Source organism: Asparagus officinalis, unplaced genomic scaffold, assembly GCF_001876935.1.
Source record: "Asparagus officinalis unplaced genomic scaffold, Aspof.V1 AsparagusV1_Un805, whole genome shotgun sequence".
In the NCBI taxonomy this organism is placed as follows: Eukaryota; Viridiplantae; Streptophyta; class Magnoliopsida; order Asparagales; family Asparagaceae; genus Asparagus; species Asparagus officinalis.
This window is the reverse complement of record NW_017973064.1, coordinates 2357-26628: the sequence shown is the minus strand read 5'-3', so window position 1 is coordinate 26628 and position 24272 is coordinate 2357. Positions and strand designations below refer to the sequence as shown.

The 24272-nt window shown below is 38.0% G+C and overlaps 1 long non-coding RNA gene across 1 annotated transcript; it reads right to left on the bottom strand.

Annotated features, from left to right (window-relative positions):
* Positions 1 to 7921: 7921 nt before the first annotated feature.
* On the bottom strand, positions 7922 to 8385 carry LOC109828185. Its single transcript, XR_002243626.1, has 3 exons — positions 8327 to 8385; positions 8020 to 8229; positions 7922 to 7946 (listed from the first exon to the last, which is right to left on the bottom strand). It is a non-coding gene; the product is annotated as an uncharacterized LOC109828185 (long non-coding RNA).
* Positions 8386 to 24272: the final 15887 nt, after the last annotated feature.

Genomic DNA, 24272 nt, shown 5'->3' with positions numbered 1-24272 from the left:
GCGAATAGTCCTGTAGCCTCTCTGGTAGCCTGCTCTACCAACATCTCAACGAGCAACCTAGCTAGTGTCGGATCCCGAGAAGCTCGTTGCTGAGAGGTACATGTGTTCATTAAATCCCCCAAGATCCATATCATGAAAAGTATCATCATCAATCGGCCTCTCCAGTGCGGTATCTATACGAGAGTTTAAGTGTTGGATATAAAAAAAAAGCTAAAATTCAGAATAGAGAAGTTCGGATTCACTTGTGGTAGTGGCAGGAGGCTCTTCTACCCCGATATTCGTGCCCGTGTTTTTCAATTTGTTTAAAAGAGAATGAAGCGCGGAAATGATTAAAGGGGGAACGAATTCCGAATTGCCTAACTCCTTTAACTGCCACCCGAATGGTGTATTACCGATGTTAGATATACCTAGACGTAGGATCCTCGGCTCAACATTGTCATCCTAGCCAGCATCTCTGTTTGCCCTAACATACGTGTGCTCATCACTGATAGCATCACACATTTGCTGCACAAAGCTCGAGCTACCTAAATGGCCAGGATCGGAGAACACAAAGTCGTACGGAAGTTCGCCTCCTCCATGACTTCCTGAAACACGGAACATGATCAGGTTAAGGGAATCTAGAAGAGCACTATTTAAAAGTTATGTAAATAGTGGAATATTACCTTCTTCCCCACCAGTAGTTATGTTACCACATAACTCCGCTTCGTGGGTGCGCCGCCCAATATACGAATTATGAGCGGTCTTCTTCCGCTTTGGAGGACAAACCTCCATAGGACAACCAAGTCGCTCATGAGAAGATTTAGTACGCATCTCGACCTGTGCAGAAGCCTCGGCGGTGGATCATGATCTCGCGTAACGGAAAATAAGGGGCTCATGCTCATCAATCATCCTACTTGGAGTGGCAAGATTCATCTTGTTAAGATAAGTAAATAAAACCTTTCGTTCCGGTTTCTAAGGAGCCGGTTGAGATCTAGAAAAAGTAAAGTGTTGAGACCAACGAAAAAACGCCAGATCCATTATTTCCAAAAAGAAAGAGTCTGACAGACCTGTCTCAGGTTCTTCCCCACCAACTCCGAAGTCAGTGTCCATGTCCCTCATTTATTCTTCAGAAATCTCATCCTCATTATCAATAGGAAGGAGCTCCTCATCATCCTCCATCCTTCTTTGCTCCAACAGGAGGGTTTGACAGGTTTCTTCCCCCACTTCTTTAAAAGCTCAGCTGAGCAGCTTTGATAGTAGTCTGAACCTAGTGTTCAGCAACCAACTCTGAGAGGCCCTTCACATCCAGAAGCTCGTTGGCAGAAATGAGCTATTTTCAACTAAGAAAGGTAAGCAATGGTTTGCGTTTGGATGAAGGAAGAGCGAAATAGGCACGGGTATAACCCGTCATAGTCTAGAGCAATGCTTGGGCGCCGTCAATAAGGCCTCCTTAAGTCCTCAAGCCTCGGTTCGGGGTACCAGTATATAGTTGGTCATAACCGAGCTGACGAGCGAAACAGCAAGGAAGATAGAGCTCTATGTGGCAACGACCCTTTACCCGAAGGAAGAGGTATCCGACACGGATGTTCACCAACCAACAGAAGCAACTAATATTAAGGAAAGTCCGACCAACCCCTTGTTTCTCCTCATCAATCAATACATCGTCATAACGACCCGGGAAGTGAGGAAAACATTTGAAGAATTCCTAGCACTTATGAACTTGAAGCTCTCGCTGTACCTCAGTGAAGGTCTTCGCAAACCATTTGCTCCCCTCTAACAACTGTAGAAAAGAGACAGAGGCATCGGCAGTACTGGGCACCAACATCAAATCAGGACGGTGAAGGATGAGTCATGCCATCAAGTACGTATACGAAAGCTCAACCTTTACGGAGAGAATCTCGGTCAACGGTTCAGAACCCACATGTGTAAAACTATCGACCAAATATCTAAGCTTGCAATGAATATCGGCGACCATCGCCGGAAGCAGAGAGAGATCCTTCCTGTGAGCTAACTGAACGACAGGGAGGAGGACCTGAACAGGCGACATACCCCGCCACAAGGGTCTTAGGCCGAATACGCTTCCGTGCATGACAAAGGAATGTCCGAAATTTAGTCCATGCTGGAAAAGAACCCTCAACACCAGCGGTAGTAAATGAACAAGTGTCGGCTCTCTCAATTAAGTCATTAATGGCAGAAGGTGTCAAAGGGGCCAACTCACAAATAGTCTCGCCCGAACTGCTCTCCAAATGCTAAAATAAATAATCAGCAAACTGCTTCAAGCTGACCTGCTTCTTCCTCTTCGCCAGAAGACTTATCCTGACCAGAGATGTATGGTAATGATACGTAAGATCCCAGAGCATAACATACATGTCAGAGGAATCTCACTTTAGCTGTCCCAGCTACAGGTTAGAGGAAAAATACTCTTGATATGGGTAATCTCCTATTGGAAGACTAGAAACCTTGTGCATCTCATGGAGAGCTAACCCCAACTCTCAAATGCAAGTCAGAAAAGTGTTACTATCAAGGTTATAAGACTCTAGCAATGCCAAGAAATTACAACTGCTGATCGGTAATCCGTACATAGTGGCTCGTATAGGTGCATAAAATCCACTGTGTTTTAGCTCACTCTCACAACGTCCCAAAACGTAACTAGTCATACGAGTCTACCACTTTTTAGGTGGTGAATATGACCAACCAAAACATCTGAATTCCTTCAGGAGTAACTTCCTCCCAAGCCTAGTGAGACGATTCCTCACAGTATGGGCGGCTGCAGATACCTCATCCAGTGGTGCTGTATCAAGTCCTAGAATCCCTGGTCGAAGGCCACGAATATGATTATATCGATCAGAACCTGGGGTCTTATGATGGGAAACAAAGCCACAGTGAACTCGGTCATGGTCATTTGTAAGATTCCAAGTCATCTGCCGCCGCACAGCCTGCGTCTCAAAATGAACAAGAGAATTACGGGGAATAGAGGGGATGTATAAAAGGCTCCCGCCATCATCATTCAACCAATGCTCACTATCAAGAGTCAATTTAGCAGGATCCTCAGCGTAGTCACCGAATAAATAATTAGGCTTCTCTAAAGCCTGAGTAAAAATGGAGTCTTTAGTAAATGTAGCATCAGTAATAAGCTAGCGTAATGAACGGTGACCCCTGTCTTGTATCAATCAATGAATCTCCTCAGGACGACTCTCGTTAAACTGAGGGGTCGGACCAATAGCCTGCTTGTCAACACTGGCAGTGAAAGTCTCCCTGTTGTAACCCCTCGTAGCATAAGGTGGAAATCCATCCACAGAGAGCTCAACTGCAACAAAACAACACAGAATTAGAAAGTTATTTCTAAATTATACAAGGATTGAATTCATCTTACAAGCCAGCGAGATAGAGTCACTCCTTGGATGATTGGCGAGATGATTCTGATTGTCTTACACGGGAAGGGCGGTATACACCATCACGTAAACAACGTGACAATATACCCCAACCCACATAGTGTAATACAATGTAAAATCGCCCCATATGCCTGAAGACGTGGATTGGCCAAGCAATATATATCTTTTGAAGCCTCAATCCCCATGAAGGAGGACGTTGACTCTTCCCGAATGACCCGCGAAGGAGCCAAACGAGGGTACAACGGAACTCGAAATCATAAAAGCTCACCCCCGTATGAGGAAGCTACGGGAGCCTCCCTCTCGCTATGCTGAGACGATGAGTGACTCCTATGAAAGCATGGTCGACGCGGAGACGTGGTTAACCTCCAACAAAAATCAACAAATCAGGTACAATCATGAATTCGAGAACCCGAAATTAACAGGGAAATTAGGAATTTTAACCAAAATCCTACAAATAAAATGGGATTTTACGATTGAAGTCTAATTAAACCTACGGATTCCATACATGCAAACAATGGGCTCAATTTGCAATTAAAGCCCTCATGATCAATTTTGGGAATGAAATACCAAAATACCCCTCAGGTTCGAGGCTTAATTTTAGCCTTGAACACATTTAAATTTGGTCATGTTTGAAGAGGGAAAACCCATCATCCTCGGCATCACAATTTTGATCAATTTTGCAAATAAACCCCCTACAAATTTTTGGCCACTTTTTGCAAATAAACCCTCAACAATTTTTGATCTTTTTGTATGAAGCACCCCTCAAAATTTCGGCCAAATTGGCATATAATCCAAGCCCCAACAATTTTAGCTCTTTTGCAAAAAGGCCCCCCCAACAAATTTTGGCCTTTTTTGCACATAAAGTGCCCAAAAATTTTTGGCCTTTTTACACATAAAACGCCCTACAAATTTCGGTCATGGATATGTAACCCAAGCTTCCAAAATTTAAGCCCTTTTATAAAAAAAAACCCTCAACAATTTTCGGCCATATTCAAAACCCACCTTCAAGATTCAATTTTATTACAAAACCTATTTCATGAGAGCAAAAAGGTATAATCTTTACATACAAATTCATGAATTCTTGACTACATACCCACACTACAAGAGTAAAGTTTAAATATTTACATCCAAACCATAAACTTTTGGACCAAAATCAAGTGTGCAACATAGAGGGGATGAAAAAGAAAACTTACGCAACTCAAGAACCCAAGTCTTGAATTTGAAGATTCCACAAACCCTAGCTTTGAGAGGAGAGGATTTTTCGGACAATGAAGAAGAAAAATACGAAAATTTTGGAGGGGTTTGGGGTTTTAAAGGCAAGAGTTTGAATAGGTTAAGAGTTCTTGAAGAAAAGAAATAATGGGTTTGGATAAAGAGTTTGAGTAAGAGGAAGAAGAAGGAGTTTTAGAGGGGGAAAAGGACTCTAATTTGAATTTTGGAACAAGAGGAGGTAGGTGGAAGTGTTAGACCCTAGAGGGGGGTGATTAGGGTCTTATGCTAATCTAATCCGATTTTATATCAATTAAAACTAATTAATAAATTATCCTAGCAAGTATGAAGTATAACATGATATGTGAGCTAGGATAAGTCACTGCTGGATTTTCAACTTTTAGCGACGGAATTTTCCGTCGCTAAAAGTCCATTTTCCGTCGCGAAAGGTTTTAGCGACGGAATAAAACAAATTCCGTCGCTAAAATATCGACGCTACATTCAGGGTCCCTAATAAAGGTTTTAGCGACGGAATAAAACAAATTCCGTCGCTAAAATATCGACGCTACATTCAGGGTCCCTAATTGAGGTTTTAGCGACCGCTAAAATATCGACGCTACATTCAGGGTCCCTAATTGAGGTTTTAGCGACGGAATTTCCGTCGCTAAAATTTAGCGACGGAATATTAGCGACGACCAAGTAGTCGGTATTATTTTTTAATAAAATAATATAAAACTTTTAGCGACGGAACTACCGTCGCTAAAAAATTTATTAGCGACGGTAATTCCGTCGCTAAAAGTAGGATTAGCGACGGAATATTTTTAAAAAAAATTAAATCAGTTTTTTTTCGTGCATGTTTTCCGTTGCTATATGGATATTTAGCGACTACAAAACCGTCGCTAATGTTTTTTTTAATTTTAATACTTTTTTATTATTCATTTTTTTTATTATTTTATATTTTTTGTGCACGTTTTCCGTAGCTAAATAATTATTTGGCGACGGAAATACCGTCGCTAAATAATTATTTAGCTACGGAAAATCCGTAGCTAAATAATCATAAATTTAAAAAAAACATTTTGAAAATTATTGAAAAAATCCTGTACAATATCGATACTAAATTTAAAAAACCTGTTCAATCAACAATATAATATTCAATCTCACGCATATATCACAAATCTATTTCAATAAAAACAAATAAAAGTTTCCCGACATATCAGTAGTAAATATTGTTTATACAACACAAGAAATTGTTTTCAAAGTTAACATATCAGAATCAATCCTCCTGATCATCATCATCATCCTCATCCTCAACACGACCTGCATTACCCCCGGCTACACCTTGTGAAGAAGTCCCCGCCTGCAAATATAAATCAAACGTTAATAAGGGTGTGCAACCGTTAATAAGAGTGCAAATATAAATCAAACGTTAATAAGGGCGTCTACGGAGTTTCACGAAGTATATGTGCTGTGGAGGATATATTCTACGGAGTTTCAAAAAGTGTATGTGCATTGGAGGATATGTTCCAAGAAGTATATGCCAGGTGCATTGATTTAAAAAGTGTATTATATAACCAAATACACTTAGAACATGCGTAAGCATATATCCAAGTAGTGTCCATCGAAGTTTCAGTGTTGGGTACGGGTACGACACAAGTAAGGCTCTGGACAGAACTATCCACGCAACAGAGGTCTGACAAATCAAACAATAGAACAAACCACAAATTAACAGTTATAATTGGCACACCAGAACACTTATGGGTTCAACGTTATTAACAGTTATAATTGGCACACCAGTTAGAATAGTTATAATTAGCACACCAGATAATAATTAAAACGCTTATGAATTAGCAAGTGACTAATGTCAGGGTCATGATTTGATTATAGAAATATTAGAAGCATAAAGGTGAATAGATTAGAAAGTTCCCTCATATCAAATATTGGAAGACTAAATCTATGTTCACACAAGATAGTACATCAACTACTAGAATAACATAGGAAGCAATTCCATGGCGCGAAGCCCAAAACATAAGACTAGCAAAAAGATTATCACATTATATATCATAAGATGAACCTAATTATAAAGTAACAAGTAAACACTACAATATACAATAAACTTGGCCATTGGCCAAGGTGCGGATACACTGATACATAACTAAGTACTTCCTAATAGTGGCATACATATCACAAATTTGATAAAGCAATATATGTTTAAGGCACAAGCAAAATGATACATACAAGCAATATATGTTTGGGCTTTGTGTTAGGGTTAGAGTTAGGGGTTTGTGTGTAACAGTTTGTATCAGTGTGTATCGTTTGTGTGTAACACCCAATCCTCATTCCTCCCCCCCCCAAACCAATCACATAACGACCACCATTACACAACACCACAGCCAACCAACCAACCAACCCACCAACCAATACCACCAACACTACGCACGCATACACCATCAACAACACTACGCACGCAAGTATAAATTTTGAGGTTTGTGTTAGGGTTAGAGTTAGGGTTTGTGTGTAACAGTTTGTATTAGTATGTATCAGTATGTACGATATCATCTAATTAAAAAAAAAAGCAAAGTATATATATTACCTGTGACGACAGAAAATGTCTCCTATATGCCTCCTGAGCCTCCTGAGGTAGAGTCGACATGAATTGTGTGAACTCCAATACGATCTGCTCCCGACGCCTCCGTTCTTCCTCTAGAGCCTGCTGATATGTTGTTTGCTGCGACAGGCGATCTTCAATCGCTTTTAATCGCTGCTCCATCGAGTCTTGATATGAACTGCTTCCTGGTGTTCCTTGTGGTGCTGCAGACTCGTAGGTGCTACTAGACTCGTGCGGCCTCTGCTCGGATCCTCTCCACCGATATCTGTTCTTCCTACTAGGTCCAATGACCGTCTCGATGATGGAGTCCTCATCCTCTCTACTTAGCCGGGCAGGAGTGTTAGAACAGACCTGAGACTGAGTCAATTGCTCCTCTACCTTGGCATGTAATTTTTCCTGCGATATATCAAAACAACCCGGGCAAGTCGACTTAATAATGATGCATTGATATGAAATTGAATATATAAATGAACTGCTACTTACAGCCAGATCCTTATTCTTTGCTTTCTTCTCTTCATTGGCGTAATTCGGGCTCCAGGAAGTCAGAATACGATCTGCAAAATGTCTGAGATCTCCCCTTCCCTATTTTATTCAAATATATCATTAACCAATAACACATAAATTATACTCAACGTAAAAGCTAATATATTATATACCTCAAGCTCTAATTGATGATAATGCTGGCTGAATGTCCTGGAGCCCCCGTGATGCTCGTAATTGCGAGGCGCGTTGCGATTCCTCCTTGCTATTTCAGCTTGAGCCTGCAAAACAATGTCAATTCGAAACAATATAGAAATTCAAACAATAAATTAAAATTATATACTTCAATAATACCTTAATTTCAGCCGTGTCCCAGTAACTGCAAAGTGCAAAAAAATCTACTCCATCCACACGCGTGTCAAGATGCCAGTATCGCTCCCAATCTTCTGTTATTTGGACAAAATATTTTTTCTTTACCTCAAACCGCCATCTCTTGAACGATACATTGATTTGCCCGAAGCAGTACGTCCAGGCACAAATATTATCGTCAAGAAAGAAAAATCGCTTCAACATATAAAGAAAAAGTAGATACAAATCAGTGTATTAAACATAATAATAAACTAATAACTAATAATGATGAAAATTAAAATAAATGACTCACACATATATATCTCCAACAAGCCACCAGCGCATCAATCCGCTGCGATTTCCACGTCAAAATATGTTGAAGAAATCGTGTCTCCTGGCTAAAACGGCAAGGAAATTGTTGAAAGCATTGGCAAAGGCCCCAACAGGCACTCCGTTTTCCCATCGGATCACAGCCCTCCGATTAAGATCAGGGATGAGGCTCGATTCCTTAGTAGCATTGCGGCCGCGTCGAGGAGGTTTCTCGGTACCTGCGAAACAAAGAATCGAATGAAACAATGAATCAATATATATTTGCGAAAAAAATTTAAAATAATAACCGATAAACTATAAAAATTTATTCATACCTTTCAGTTCGAGGCATCTACGTTTTGCTTGTTCGTACCTTTGCAGCGCGATGGGGCGCATATCATGATAAGAATCCCAATCATCCCTCACATTCTTCTAGATCTTCATTACCCTTATTGTACAAGATGCAGTCATTAGGACAGGCGTCTATCTTTTTGTAATCAAGACCCAGGGTATCAACAATCTTGTGAGCTTCATAATAAGTTGCGGGGATGCTCTTCTCGCCGCCTGGAATGACTTTCCTGAGCAAGTCTAATAACATCTCGAAATGTGTAACAGCCATCCCACTGAGTGTTTGGATATGAAGAAGCCTCAGCATAAAAGAAAGCCTTGTGAACTCTCCATTCGGAGGTCACTTTTACCGTATATCAAAAATAACTCTTTAGTCCTTTTAAGGTACTTAAGTATATTCTTGACCGCTTTCCAGTGCTCTTCTCCATGATCAGATTGGTATCTACTTACCAAACTGAGTGAATAAGCGATATCTGGTCTAGTACATAACATGGCATACATGATCGATCCTACTGCCGAGGCATAAGGAATTAGACTCATGCGTTTCCTCTCTTCATCAGTCCGGGGAGACATCTTTTTAGAGAGGGAGATTCCAGGAGATGCAGGTACAAAACCTTTCTTGGAATTTTCCATGCTAAACCGTTTTAGCACTTTGCCAATGTATCTAGATTGCGATAATCCTAACATCCTTTTAGATCTATCTCTATAGATCTGAATACCCAGTATACAGGATGCTTCACCTAAATCTTTCATGGAAAATCTTTTTGATAGCCAAATTTTAACCGCTTGTAATGACGGTATGTCATTACCGATTAAGAGTATATCGTCTACATATAAAATAAGAAACGATATAATACTCCCAATTATCCTTTTATACACACATGGTTCATCTGGATTTTTGATGAAACCAAACTCTTTGATAGCATCATCAAAACAGATGTTCCATCTCCGTGATGCTTGCTTCAGTCCATAAATAGATTTAAGCAATCTACATGCTTTTCCACTGCTCCCACTAACTACAAAACCCTCTGGTTGCGTCATATATATGCACTCTTCTAAATCACCATTTAGAAATGCAGTTTTAACGTCCATTTGCCAGATCTCATAGTCATAGTGAGCAGCTATAGCAAGTAGGATCCGAATAGACTTGAGCATAGCCACTGGAGAAAAAGTTTCATCGTAGTCCAAACCAGGTCTTTGACGAAAACCTTTAGCTACCAGTCTAGCTTTAAAAGTCTCTACTTTTCCATCTACACCCAACTTTTTCTTAAACAACCATTTGCAACCTATGGGTATCACCCCTTTAGGAGCATTGTCTAATATCCATACTTTGTTGGTGTACATAGAGTCTATTTCAGATTTCATTGCATCATGCCAAGCAACAGAGTCCCTACTCTCAGAGGCTTGCTGATAACTTAAAGGTTCGTCATCATCTATGACGTGATCTAACATGCCACCTTCAACTAAAAAATTATATTGTGTCTTAGGTGCATGAGATCGCCTTGGATATCTGTGGAGTGGTTGAGGTTCTTCTGGTATAACTGAATTTGCTGGTTCCACTAATTTATCAGTAATATTTTGTATCTCTGAAATTTCTTCCAGTTCTACCATGCTCCCACTAATTTCTTTTTCAAGAAATTCCTTCTCTAAGAAGGTGGCATGCCGAGAAACAATTATCTTTTGTTCATCGATGTGGTAGAATTGATATCCAATGGAATTCCTTGGATATCCTACAAATTTGCATAATACTGAGCGTGCCTCTAACTTTTTGGGATCTTGCTTCTTTACATAAGCATGACATCCCCAAATCTTAATATAATTAAGATGTGGTTTCTTCCCACTCCATATCTCATATGGAGGTTTAGGCACTGCTTTAGTTGGAACCCTATTCAGTAAGTGTGTTGCTGTTTCTAATGCATACCCCCAGAATGAAAAAGGTAACTCAGTGTTACTCATCATGGAACGTACCATATCTAATAGGGTACGATTCCTTCTTTCTGACACGCCGTTAAGCTGTGGTGTAAAGGGTGGAGTAACCTGAGAGAGAATCCCATTCTCTTTTAAAATACCTAAGAATTCCGAGCTCAAGTATTCACCTCCTCGATCCGATCGAAGAATTTTAACTTTCTTGCCCGTTTGGTTCTCTACTTCATTTTTGTACTCGATAAATTTCTCAAGTGCTTCAGATTTGTGTTTCATCAAAAACACATGTCCAAACCTTGAAAAATCATCAGTAAAAGTAATAAAGTAGGAGTAGCCACCTCTGGCCATTGTAGACATAGGACCACATACATCACTATGTATCAGTCCTAAGAGTTCTGTAACTCTTACTCCAGTTCCTGTAAATGGAGTCTTGGTCATTTTACCTTTAAGACAAGACTTGCAAGTCTCATAAGACTCAAAGTCAAATGGATCTAAATATCCATGCTTATGAAGCTCGCCAAGTCTTTCTTTATTAATGTGACCAAGTCTGCAATGCCATAAGAAAGCGTCATTCATAACTGAGTGCTTTCTTTTATTAGTGTGATAAGTGTTCAGAATTGTATTTTGATTAAGAATATAGATGCCATTGCACAATGTTCCATAAGCAATCAACTTTTGATTAAATATGATATTCATAACATTGTTCTCCAACTTAAATACATATCCATCTTTATCTAATAAAGATATGGATATTATATTACACATCATAGTTGGTACAAAATAGCAGCTATTTAAAATCAAAACGTTTCCATTTGGTAAAGCTAGATGAAAATCCCCTACTGCAAGTGCTGCAACTATTGCACCATTACCAACTTGCATAGTCATCTCTCCAGCTCCAAGTTTTCTATAACTTTTAAGTCCCTGTAACAAATTACAGATGTGAGATCCTGATCCGGTATCTAATACCCAGGATGTATGATTTATAGAAAAACAATTCTGAGTAACAAACACACCTGTAGATGAAGCAACAACTTGCTTATTCTTGGTGAGTGAGGCTAGGTATTCTGGGCAGTTCCTTTTCCAATGTCCTGACTTATGACAATGGAAGCATTCTGCTGTCATCATTTTTGCCTTTCCTTTATCCTTCTTGACAGCCTTCTTAACACCTTTCCTTGGTTTAGTAGTTTTCTTCATTCCTTTTTTCTTAGCAACCAATTTGCCAGAAGAGGAAGAAGATTGCCCTATAGCCAAGACTGGTGTTTGTCCCTTTTTCAAAGAACTTTCTTCCTGTCTTAACAAATTAAGCAAGGCAGGAAGAGTGGGCTCCAGATCCATCATCAAAAACTGTGATATGAATCGGGAGTATGCTGGTGTCAAGGACTGCAGAATGATATCTGTATATCTATCTGCATCTAGGCCTACGTTCAAAAGTTCAAGCTCATTGACATAGGCGATCATTTTGAGGACATGATCCCCAACAGAAGATCCCACAGTCATTTTCGTCTGGAACAGATTCCTAGACGCCGCGTACTTCATTTGTCGCGGTTGCTCGCCATACAGTTCTTCTGTATTACGAAATATGGATCTGATATCCATATTCTCATGTTGTCTCTGATGGACCAAATCCATAGAGGCAATGGTGAGGCATTGAGCAAGTGAACAATCTTTATCCCATGTATTGCGGATTTCAGTTTCCGCTATAGTGGGTTCTAGGCCTAGAACAGGTTCGGGCGCAGTGAGGACATATGCTACTTTGTCATAAGTTAGGGCAATTTTAACATTCCTCAACCAGTCTTTGTAATTAGGACCGGTTAACTTGTTCTGTTCCAATATGAGTTTTAAACCAGACATAATGGCCTGAAAGAGAGAGAAAAGGTATTTTAGCAGATGTTCAATACATAAAATAGATTTGGTTTATTTTTATCTAAGTTATGCCTCCCACTATTTTTCGAGTCCCTCAAAACCTTATAATAGGTGATCGGAAAACAACTCATTGTTTTCAAGTGGGATCAAGATCCAATTATCATTGAATGCATCAACCTTGGCGTATGTCAACAAATTAACACATTCAATAATTGGTAGACAACTTTTGTCTTTTACACTCTTGTAATTCTTGATATGATTTTACCCCTAGTCTTTTATGACCTTGACGTATGCCAACAAATCATAAAATGCTAGTCAAGTTTGTACCCATCATTTCTTGACTGGCTTAAATTTAACTTATGCAAACTCTTGACGTATGCCAACAAAGTTGCATAACCAACTTAAGCTATCCTTATATCTTATATACAGATGAATACTATTTAGCCATAGAATAGTTATGCCTTGACGTATGCCAACAAACATAGTATTTATAAGCTTAATAGTATTTAACTAAAATGATGGAGGGCTACGGACGATTTCTCAAATCTTTTACCGTAATCGAACTTGATATAGTTTAAAGATGCTCTATATTTATACTTGCAACAATTAAACTAGCCAGGAAAGCGCAAGATTGGTGGGAGGGTTCCGAGCTATTCACCGGGAATATTTATCGGACCTTAATTAAGTAACCACTTCTCTTTAAGACTATAGCGCGAAAGATTGGGCATCACCCCTAATCTTAAGTTGGGCATCACCCCATGAGCTATATCTCATAATTACTTTCCTTGACACTAGTTAAAAGCTCATTCTAAATACATCTCTTTTAACTGCTTTAGGTTTATTTATCTTTCACACTAACACTATGTTAATGTCGATCTCACCACTCTATGGTCAATAAACTCTTATTGCCATGTCTCACAAAGTTTTAAAAAATAAGTTTTTATAATAAAAACTATTCTCTAGTGAGATAGAGATATAAACTTTGCAAAAAATAGCACCCAATTGTATTGACATCTACAATTTGGGGCACAACCAACATATCAACATATGTAATGTAAAACTTATATAGAATGGTAGTGGACAACTAAAGAAAATAAAATGCAACTACACTAATTACATTTTAGCAAGCCATATGCAACTCCTTGCGGTGCTTGTTCCCTTGCAAACTCTGTATTATTACAATCATATAAACATAGGACGTGCAAGCCCCATTTATAATGGAAAAACCATCTCGTAGGATGGGTAATAATATTGCATTAAATATAAAGCAAAAGCTATAAATGAAATAACTAAACTAAGCAACCATACCCCCCCACACCCGAACAAGGGCCTATACCCGTAGGCGTAGCCCATGATCGGTGAGCAAGTGCCTAAACCCGTAGGCGTAGCCCATGCTCGGGGAGGGAAGAGGTCGTAAATAATTATTACATTTCTAACTTTATTACATCAATACAAAACATACAAGAGAATAGTTGTCCACTACCATCCATAAACATAACATCCATACAAGATGATAAATCATATAACTTAATCAACATTAAGAAATATGCATCTATCTAGTTATGCAACATATTGGAAACTAGATAGCATAAGGATTATCCAAACTCAAAAAAGACTAACAAGCTTCTAACATACAACTACACTAGTTGTAATTAATTATTTTATAAAATAACTTGAATTAATTAACTAGTTTCATGTAAACTAGAAATTAGAAGCAAGAACAAGGTCCTCCATGAGTTAGATGTACATGTTAAGATTCAATTAGATAGAACCATAGCTCTGATACCATGAAGGAAATCGTGCTATGTCTACATGCATAATACACAGCGGAAGACATGTATGTACAAAAATACTAAGCATGTAGAGAGCATGAAATATTCATATGGATCGTCTAATTAAATCTAACATGATCCTTATTATTAAGTGAGCATACAAGAGTTAGAAAGTCATACTTTCGTAGCGTGATTCGATGGAAGATCGAATAACCCCTAGCTCTTGCTCCTTGTAGTAGAAAATCTCCTTGTAGTGGATCTCCAAGTCTTCAAGTGAGCTTGATAAAATGGGAGTCTTCTTAAGACACAAGGCAAGATATCCACCCCGGGGTTCTTAAAATCCTACTACTTCCTCTTGCTCAAAGATTGCTAAAGTTTAGTAAGAGGAGAGCTCTCTTTTATTCTCTTATGGAAAAAACACTTAGCCAATTTTTCATTAACCTTTCCATAAGAAAAAGAGCTCATATTTATAGAGTGAAATGTGTTCATGATATGAATGACTCATCCTATGAGTCATGCAATGAATCATCAAAAATTAATGATTAATCAAGTGAGTCATGCAATGAATCATCTTATGAATCATTACATTTCAAAACCATGTGCTAATAAACCATGTGCTCAAACCATACCACTAAGTGACTCATCTCATGACTCATTATACATGGTATGTGTATTTCATAAATGAGAATACCAAATTATTATCACTAATACAGTATTTCATAAATACGGTATATAGTATTATTCCAATCTTTAACTAATTAGTCACTATATGACCAAATAAATCAAGAGTTGACCAAAAGTCAACTGTTGACCAAAAAGTCAACTAGTTGACTAAAAGTTAACTTTATGGGAAAAATACTGGAATTCATTTCCTAAGCACATAGCATTCCGATTTTACCGATATACATAACCGTTTATGTGTATCCGGAAGAAATCATATATGCGTATCAATCATACGCATCACTCCATAAATTGTGTTTCATAGGATTCAAGTACGCGCTTGGTGTGACTCTAGGGCCCAACTTAAAAAACTCGGTAGTGGATCATATCCATAAGTACAACAGAGGTGCTAGCTACACATGAAGACCACCCGGGTATAAGTTGTGATAAAGGTCTGCAAGATGCTTATCCAATTTTATCAGGACCACTCAATGATAATACCGTACAGTCCGGTCTCTTCGTCAAACCATGTCAAACTATTGAGCCTAGGGTATGGCAAACTGTCAAACCCTAATAGCTTGATTAGTGTTTATTGATATTAAACTCATAACCTATAAGATCAAACTGACACTCAGTTTATCTTATTCACCTTGGCCAAGGATTTCCAGGCTATAGTTATATCAAACAATCTTATGACATCAACCCCTATACTGGGAGAGACGAATCCCTTCTTGGCATCTCAATATCTACTTATGTCTCGGGATGTACCCAACAAGAACCGTTATGCACAATTCAATAAGAACTGTGGTTAGGTAAAAGTCTAAATACATCTTTACTGACATATAAGATATTGCACTCATGCCTCAGGTCAAGAGACTACTATGTACTATATCACTTGAGAACTTCTATTTGACAGTTAAGTATATTACCAACTAGATGTTCTCGGCGAGTCGTTCAGTCAACTCATTCACTAATGAGTCACCTGTATACTGTATCTTGATGTCTCACATCAATGATCTAAGAGATTGATCATCTCCTTCAAAAGGAGAAATAAAGCATACACTAGTCTAAACCAAAGTGATGATGTCCTATCTCAACACTTCATCAACTAGGAACATTTTAGAATATACGTTACCGACTAATCAGATCTCTTCATTACGATCACTATCCGAAATGTCTGATAGTCTAGTATTTATTCTAAGGACATTATCTGTATATTTAGAACATCAGATAAATCTGACCAAAATAGCATACTATCATTTTGAACAAGGATGTTATATACATATAGGTCCTGTTACAATATACAATAATTGCCTGCAGGGCACCTATATCTAACAAACTCCCACTTGCACTAAGGCCAATTATAGTATCTAATACCCAATAGCTCAACAAGTTTCTCAAATTGTGAACGAGCAATTGCCTTTGTGAATGGATCTGCTATATTATCTTTTGTGTCTACTCTTTCAATCTTGATCTCCCGGCGATCAACTATCTCCCTGATCAAGTGATACTTCCTCAGAATGTGTCTGGACTTATGGTGAGATCGGGGTTCCTTTGTTAGAGCTATTGCAGCATTATTATCACAGTATAAAGGTACTGGATCTTTAATGGTGGGAACAACTTCCAGCTCTAAAAGGAACTTCCTCATCCAGACAGCTTCTTTAGCTGCATCATTAGCTGCAATGTATTCAGCTTCCATAGTCGAGTCTGCTACTGTATCCTGCTTGGAACTTTTCCAGCTGACAGCTCCTCTATTGAGGGTGAAAACATATCCTGATACAGACTTACTATCATCGATATCGCTCTGAAAGCTTGAGTCGGAAAAAGCCTCCATTCGGAGGTCACTTTTACCGTATATCAAAAATAACTCTTTAGTCCTTTTAAGGTACTTAAGTATATTCTTGACCGCTTTCCAGTGCTCTTCTCCATGATCAGATTGGTATCTACTTACCAAACTGAGTGAATAAGCGATATCTGGTCTAGTACATAACATGGCATACATGATCGATCCTACTGCCGAGGCATAAGGAATTAGACTCATGCGTTTCCTCTCTTCATCAGTCCGGGGAGACATCTTTTTAGAGAGGGAGATTCCAGGAGATGCAGGTACAAAACCTTTCTTGGAATTTTCCATGCTAAACCGTTTTAGCACTTTGCCAATGTATCTAGATTGCGATAATCCTAACATCCTTTTAGATCTATCTCTATAGATCTGAATACCCAGTATACAGGATGCTTCACCTAAATCTTTCATGGAAAATCTTTTTGATAGCCAAATTTTAACCGCTTGTAATGACGGTATGTCATTACCGATTAAGAGTATATCGTCTACATATAAAATAAGAAACGATATAATACTCCCAATTATCCTTTTATACACACATGGTTCATCTGGATTTTTGATGAAACCAAACTCTTTGATAGCATCATCAAAACAGATGTTCCATCTCCGTGATGCTTGCTTCAGTCCATAAATAGATTTAAGCAATCTACATGCTTTTCCACTGCTCCCACTAACTACAAAACCCTCTGGTTGCGTCATATATATGCACTCTTCTAAATCACCATTTAGAAATGCAGTTTTAACGTCCATTTGCCAGATCTCATAGTCATAGTGAGCAGCTATAGCAAGTAGGATCCGAATAGACTTGAGCATAGCCACTGGAGAAAAAGTTTCATCGTAGTCCAAACCAGGTCTTTGACGAAAACCTTTAGCTACCAGTCTAGCTTTAAAAGTCTCTACTTTTCCATCTACACCCAACTTTTTCTTAAACAACCATTTGCAACCTATGGGTATCACCCCTTTAGGAGCATTGTCTAATATCCATACTTTGTTGGTGTACATAGAGTCTATTTCAGATTTCATTGCATCATGCCAAGCAACAGAGTCCCTACTCTCAGAGGCTTGCTGATAACTTAAAGGTTCGTCATCATCTATGACGTGATCTAACATGCCACCTTCAACTAAAAAATTATATTGTGTCTTAGGTGCATGAGATCGCCTTGGATATCTGTGGAGTGGTTGAGGTTCTTCTGGTATAACTGAATTTGCTGGTTCCACTAATTTATCAGTAATATTTTGTATCTCTGAAATTTCTTCCAGTTCTACCATGCTCCCACTAATTTCTTTTTCAAGAAATTCCTTCTCTAAGAAGGTGGCATGCCGAGAAACAATTATCTTTTGTTCATCGATGTGGTAGAATTGATATCCAATGGAATTCCTTGGATATCCTACAAATTTGCATAATACTGAGCGTGCCTCTAACTTTTTGGGATCTTGCTTCTTTACATAAGCATGACATCCCCAAATCTTAATATAATTAAGATGTGGTTTCTTCCCACTCCATATCTCATATGGAGGTTTAGGCACTGCTTTAGTTGGAACCCTATTCAGTAAGTGTGTTGCTGTTTCTAATGCATACCCCCAGAATGAAAAAGGTAACTCAGTGTTACTCATCATGGAACGTACCATATCTAATAGGGTACGATTCCTTCTTTCTGACACGCCGTTAAGCTGTGGTGTAAAGGGTGGAGTAACCTGAGAGAGAATCCCATTCTCTTTTAAAATACCTAAGAATTCCGAGCTCAAGTATTCACCTCCTCGATCCGATCGAAGAATTTTAACTTTCTTGCCCGTTTGGTTCTCTACTTCATTTTTGTACTCGATAAATTTCTCAAGTGCTTCAGATTTGTGTTTCATCAAAAACACATGTCCAAACCTTGAAAAATCATCAGTAAAAGTAATAAAGTAGGAGTAGCCACCTCTGGCCATTGTAGACATAGGACCACATACATCACTATGTATCAGTCCTAAGAGTTCTGTAACTCTTACTCCAGTTCCTGTAAATGGAGTCTTGGTCATTTTACCTTTAAGACAAGACTTGCAAGTCTCATAAGACTCAAAGTCAAATGGATCTAAATATCCATGCTTATGAAGCTCGCCAAGTCTTTCTTTATTAATGTGACCAAGTCTGCAATGCCATAAGAAAGCGTCATTCATAACTGAGTGCTTTCTTTTATTAGTGTGATAAGTGTTCAGAATTGTATTTTGATTAAGAATATAGATGCCATTGCACAATGTTCCATAAGCAATCAACTTTTGATTAAATATGATATTCATAACATTGTTCTCCAACTTAAATACATATCCATCTTTATCTAATAAAGATATGGATATTATATTACACATCATAGTTGGTACAAAATAGCAGCTATTTAAAATCAAAACGTTTCCATTTGGTAAAGCTAGATGAAAATCCCCTACTGCAAGTGCTGCAACTATTGCACCATTACCAACTTGCATAGTCATCTCTCCAGCTCCAAGTTTTCTATAACTTTTAAGTCCCTGTAACAAATTACAGATGTGAGATCCTGATCCGGTATCTAATACCCAGGATGTATGATTTATAGAAAAACAATTCTGAGTAACAAACACACCTGTAGATGAAGCAACAACTTGCTTATTCTTGGTGAGTGAGGCTAGGTATTCTGGGCAGTTCCTTTTCCAATGTCCTGACTTATGACAATGGAAGCATTCTGCTGTCATCATTTTTGCCTTTCCTTTATCCTTCTTGACAGCCTTCTTAACACCTTTCCTTGGTTTAGTAGTTTTCTTCATTCCTTTTTTCTTAGCAACCAATTTGCCAGAAGAGGAAGAAGATTGCCCTATAGCCAAGACTGGTGTTTGTCCCTTTTTCAAAGAACTTTCTTCCTGTCTTAACAAATTAAGCAAGGCAGGAAGAGTGGGCTCCAGATCCATCATCAAAAACTGTGATATGAATCGGGAGTATGCTGGTGTCAAGGACTGCAGAATGATATCTGTATATCTATCTGCATCTAGGCCTACGTTCAAAAGTTCAAGCTCATTGACATAGGCGATCATTTTGAGGACATGATCCCCAACAGAAGATCCCACAGTCATTTTCGTCTGGAACAGATTCCTAGACGCCGCGTACTTCATTTGTCGCGGTTGCTCGCCATACAGTTCTTCTGTATTACGAAATATGGATCTGATATCCATATTCTCATGTTGTCTCTGATGGACCAAATCCATAGAGGCAATGGTGAGGCATTGAGCAAGTGAACAATCTTTATCCCATGTATTGCGGATTTCAGTTTCCGCTATAGTGGGTTCTAGGCCTAGAACAGGTTCGGGCGCAGTGAGGACATATGCTACTTTGTCATAAGTTAGGGCAATTTTAACATTCCTCAACCAGTCTTTGTAATTAGGACCGGTTAACTTGTTCTGTTCCAATATGAGTTTTAAACCAGACATAATGGCCTGAAAGAGAGAGAAAAGGTATTTTAGCAGATGTTCAATACATAAAATAGATTTGGTTTATTTTTATCTAAGTTATGCCTCCCACTATTTTTCGAGTCCCTCAAAACCTTATAATAGGTGATCGGAAAACAACTCATTGTTTTCAAGTGGGATCAAGATCCAATTATCATTGAATGCATCAACCTTGGCGTATGTCAACAAATTAACACATTCAATAATTGGTAGACAACTTTTGTCTTTTACACTCTTGTAATTCTTGATATGATTTTACCCCTAGTCTTTTATGACCTTGACGTATGCCAACAAATCATAAAATGCTAGTCAAGTTTGTACCCATCATTTCTTGACTGGCTTAAATTTAACTTATGCAAACTCTTGACGTATGCCAACAAAGTTGCATAACCAACTTAAGCTATCCTTATATCTTATATACAGATGAATACTATTTAGCCATAGAATAGTTATGCCTTGACGTATGCCAACAAACATAGTATTTATAAGCTTAATAGTATTTAACTAAAATGATGGAGGGCTACGGACGATTTCTCAAATCTTTTACCGTAATCGAACTTGATATAGTTTAAAGATGCTCTATATTTATACTTGCAACAATTAAACTAGCCAGGAAAGCGCAAGATTGGTGGGAGGGTTCCGAGCTATTCACCGGGAATATTTATCGGACCTTAATTAAGTAACCACTTCTCTTTAAGACTATAGCGCGAAAGATTGGGCATCACCCCTAATCTTAAGTTGGGCATCACCCCATGAGCTATATCTCATAATTACTTTCCTTGACACTAGTTAAAAGCTCATTCTAAATACATCTCTTTTAACTGCTTTAGGTTTATTTATCTTTCACACTAACACTATGTTAATGTCGATCTCACCACTCTATGGTCAATAAACTCTTATTGCCATGTCTCACAAAGTTTTAAAAAATAAGTTTTTATAATAAAAACTATTCTCTAGTGAGATAGAGATATAAACTTTGCAAAAAATAGCACCCAATTGTATTGACATCTACAATTTGGGGCACAACCAACATATCAACATATGTAATGTAAAACTTATATAGAATGGTAGTGGACAACTAAAGAAAATAAAATGCAACTACACTAATTACATTTTAGCAAGCCATATGCAACTCCTTGCGGTGCTTGTTCCCTTGCAAACTCTGTATTATTACAATCATATAAACATAGGACGTGCAAGCCCCATTTATAATGGAAAAACCATCTCGTAGGATGGGTAATAATATTGCATTAAATATAAAGCAAAAGCTATAAATGAAATAACTAAACTAAGCAACCATACCCCCCCACACCCGAACAAGGGCCTATACCCGTAGGCGTAGCCCATGATCGGTGAGCAAGTGCCTAAACCCGTAGGCGTAGCCCATGCTCGGGGAGGGAAGAGGTCGTAAATAATTATTACATTTCTAACTTTATTACATCAATACAAAACATACAAGAGAATAGTTGTCCACTACCATCCATAAACATAACATCCATACAAGATGATAAATCATATAACTTAATCAACATTAAGAAATATGCATCTATCTAGTTATGCAACATATTGGAAACTAGATAGCATAAGGATTATCCAAACTCAAAAAAGACTAACAAGCTTCTAACATACAACTACACTAGTTGTAATTAATTATTTTATAAAATAACTTGAATTAATTAACTAGTTTCATGTAAACTAGAAATTAGAAGCAAGAACAAGGTCCTCCATGAGTTAGATGTACATGTTAAGATTCAATTAGATAGAACCATAGCTCTGATACCATGAAGGAAATCGTGCTATGTCTACATGCATAATACACAGCGGAAGACATGTATGTACAAAAATACTAAGCATGTAGAGAGCATGAAATATTCATATGGATCGTCTAATTAAATCTAACATGATCCTTATTATTAAGTGAGCATACAAGAGTTAGAAAGTCATACTTTCGTAGCGTGATTCGATGGAAGATCGAATAACCCCTAGCTCTTGCTCCTTGTAGTAGAAAATCTCCTTGTAGTGGATCTCCAAGTCTTCAAGTGAGCTTGATAAAATGGGAGTCTTCTTAAGACACAAGGCAAGATATCCACCCCGGGGTTCTTAAAATCCTACTACTTCCTCTTGCTCAAAGATTGCTAAAGTTTAGTAAGAGGAGAGCTCTCTTTTATTCTCTTATGGAAAAAACACTTAGCCAATTTTTCATTAACCTTTCCATAAGAAAAAGAGCTCATATTTATAGAGTGAAATGTGTTCATGATATGAATGACTCATCCTATGAGTCATGCAATGAATCATCAAAAATTAATGATTAATCAAGTGAGTCATGCAATGAATCATCTTATGAATCATTACATTTCAAAACCATGTGCTAATAAACCATGTGCTCAAACCATACCACTAAGTGACTCATCTCATGACTCATTATACATGGTATGTGTATTTCATAAATGAGAATACCAAATTATTATCACTAATACAGTATTTCATAAATACGGTATATAGTATTATTCCAATCTTTAACTAATTAGTCACTATATGACCAAATAAATCAAGAGTTGACCAAAAGTCAACTGTTGACCAAAAAGTCAACTAGTTGACTAAAAGTTAACTTTATGGGAAAAATACTGGAATTCATTTCCTAAGCACATAGCATTCCGATTTTACCGATATACATAACCGTTTATGTGTATCCGGAAGAAATCATATATGCGTATCAATCATACGCATCACTCCATAAATTGTGTTTCATAGGATTCAAGTACGCGCTTGGTGTGACTCTAGGGCCCAACTTAAAAAACTCGGTAGTGGATCATATCCATAAGTACAACAGAGGTGCTAGCTACACATGAAGACCACCCGGGTATAAGTTGTGATAAAGGTCTGCAAGATGCTTATCCAATTTTATCAGGACCACTCAATGATAATACCGTACAGTCCGGTCTCTTCGTCAAACCATGTCAAACTATTGAGCCTAGGGTATGGCAAACTGTCAAACCCTAATAGCTTGATTAGTGTTTATTGATATTAAACTCATAACCTATAAGATCAAACTGACACTCAGTTTATCTTATTCACCTTGGCCAAGGATTTCCAGGCTATAGTTATATCAAACAATCTTATGACATCAACCCCTATACTGGGAGAGACGAATCCCTTCTTGGCATCTCAATATCTACTTATGTCTCGGGATGTACCCAACAAGAACCGTTATGCACAATTCAATAAGAACTGTGGTTAGGTAAAAGTCTAAATACATCTTTACTGACATATAAGATATTGCACTCATGCCTCAGGTCAAGAGACTACTATGTACTATATCACTTGAGAACTTCTATTTGACAGTTAAGTATATTACCAACTAGATGTTCTCGGCGAGTCATTCAGTCAACTCATTCACTAATGAGTCACCTGTATACTGTATCTTGATGTCTCACATCAATGATCTAAGAGATTGATCATCTCCTTCAAAAGGAGAAATAAAGCATACACTAGTCTAAACCAAAGTGATGATGTCCTATCTCAACACTTCATCAACTAGGAACATTTTAGAATATACGTTACCGACTAATCAGATCTCTTCATTACGATCACTATCCGAAATGTCTGATAGTCTAGTATTTATTCTAAGGACATTATCTCTATATTTAGAACATCAGATAAATCTGACCAAAATAGCATACTATCATTTTGAACAAGGATGTTATATACATATAGGTCCTGTTACAATATACAATAATTGCCTGCAGGGCACCTATATCTAACAAATCGATCATTCGGTTTTCAACAACTCTTTTCAGAGTTTTCAACTCGTTCTGAGTTTATTAAACTTGTTAAGAGTTCTAAACCGAATTCATCATACAAGTCAATCATTCTCGTGAGATAGTACGGTCGGATCGTCAACGGAGAGCAAGTTCGACGCAAGCAATCGAATGAGGCACTCCATCGCTACCAAGAAGAACCCAGTTTTAAACAAAGGGGAGAATCAAATTCATTCTCCTCTCTTTTGTAATCGGAATCCAAATTGTAATCGATTTTGAGAGAATACAAATCAATTTTTCTTTTATTTCTTTTACATCGAATTTTTTCCACAA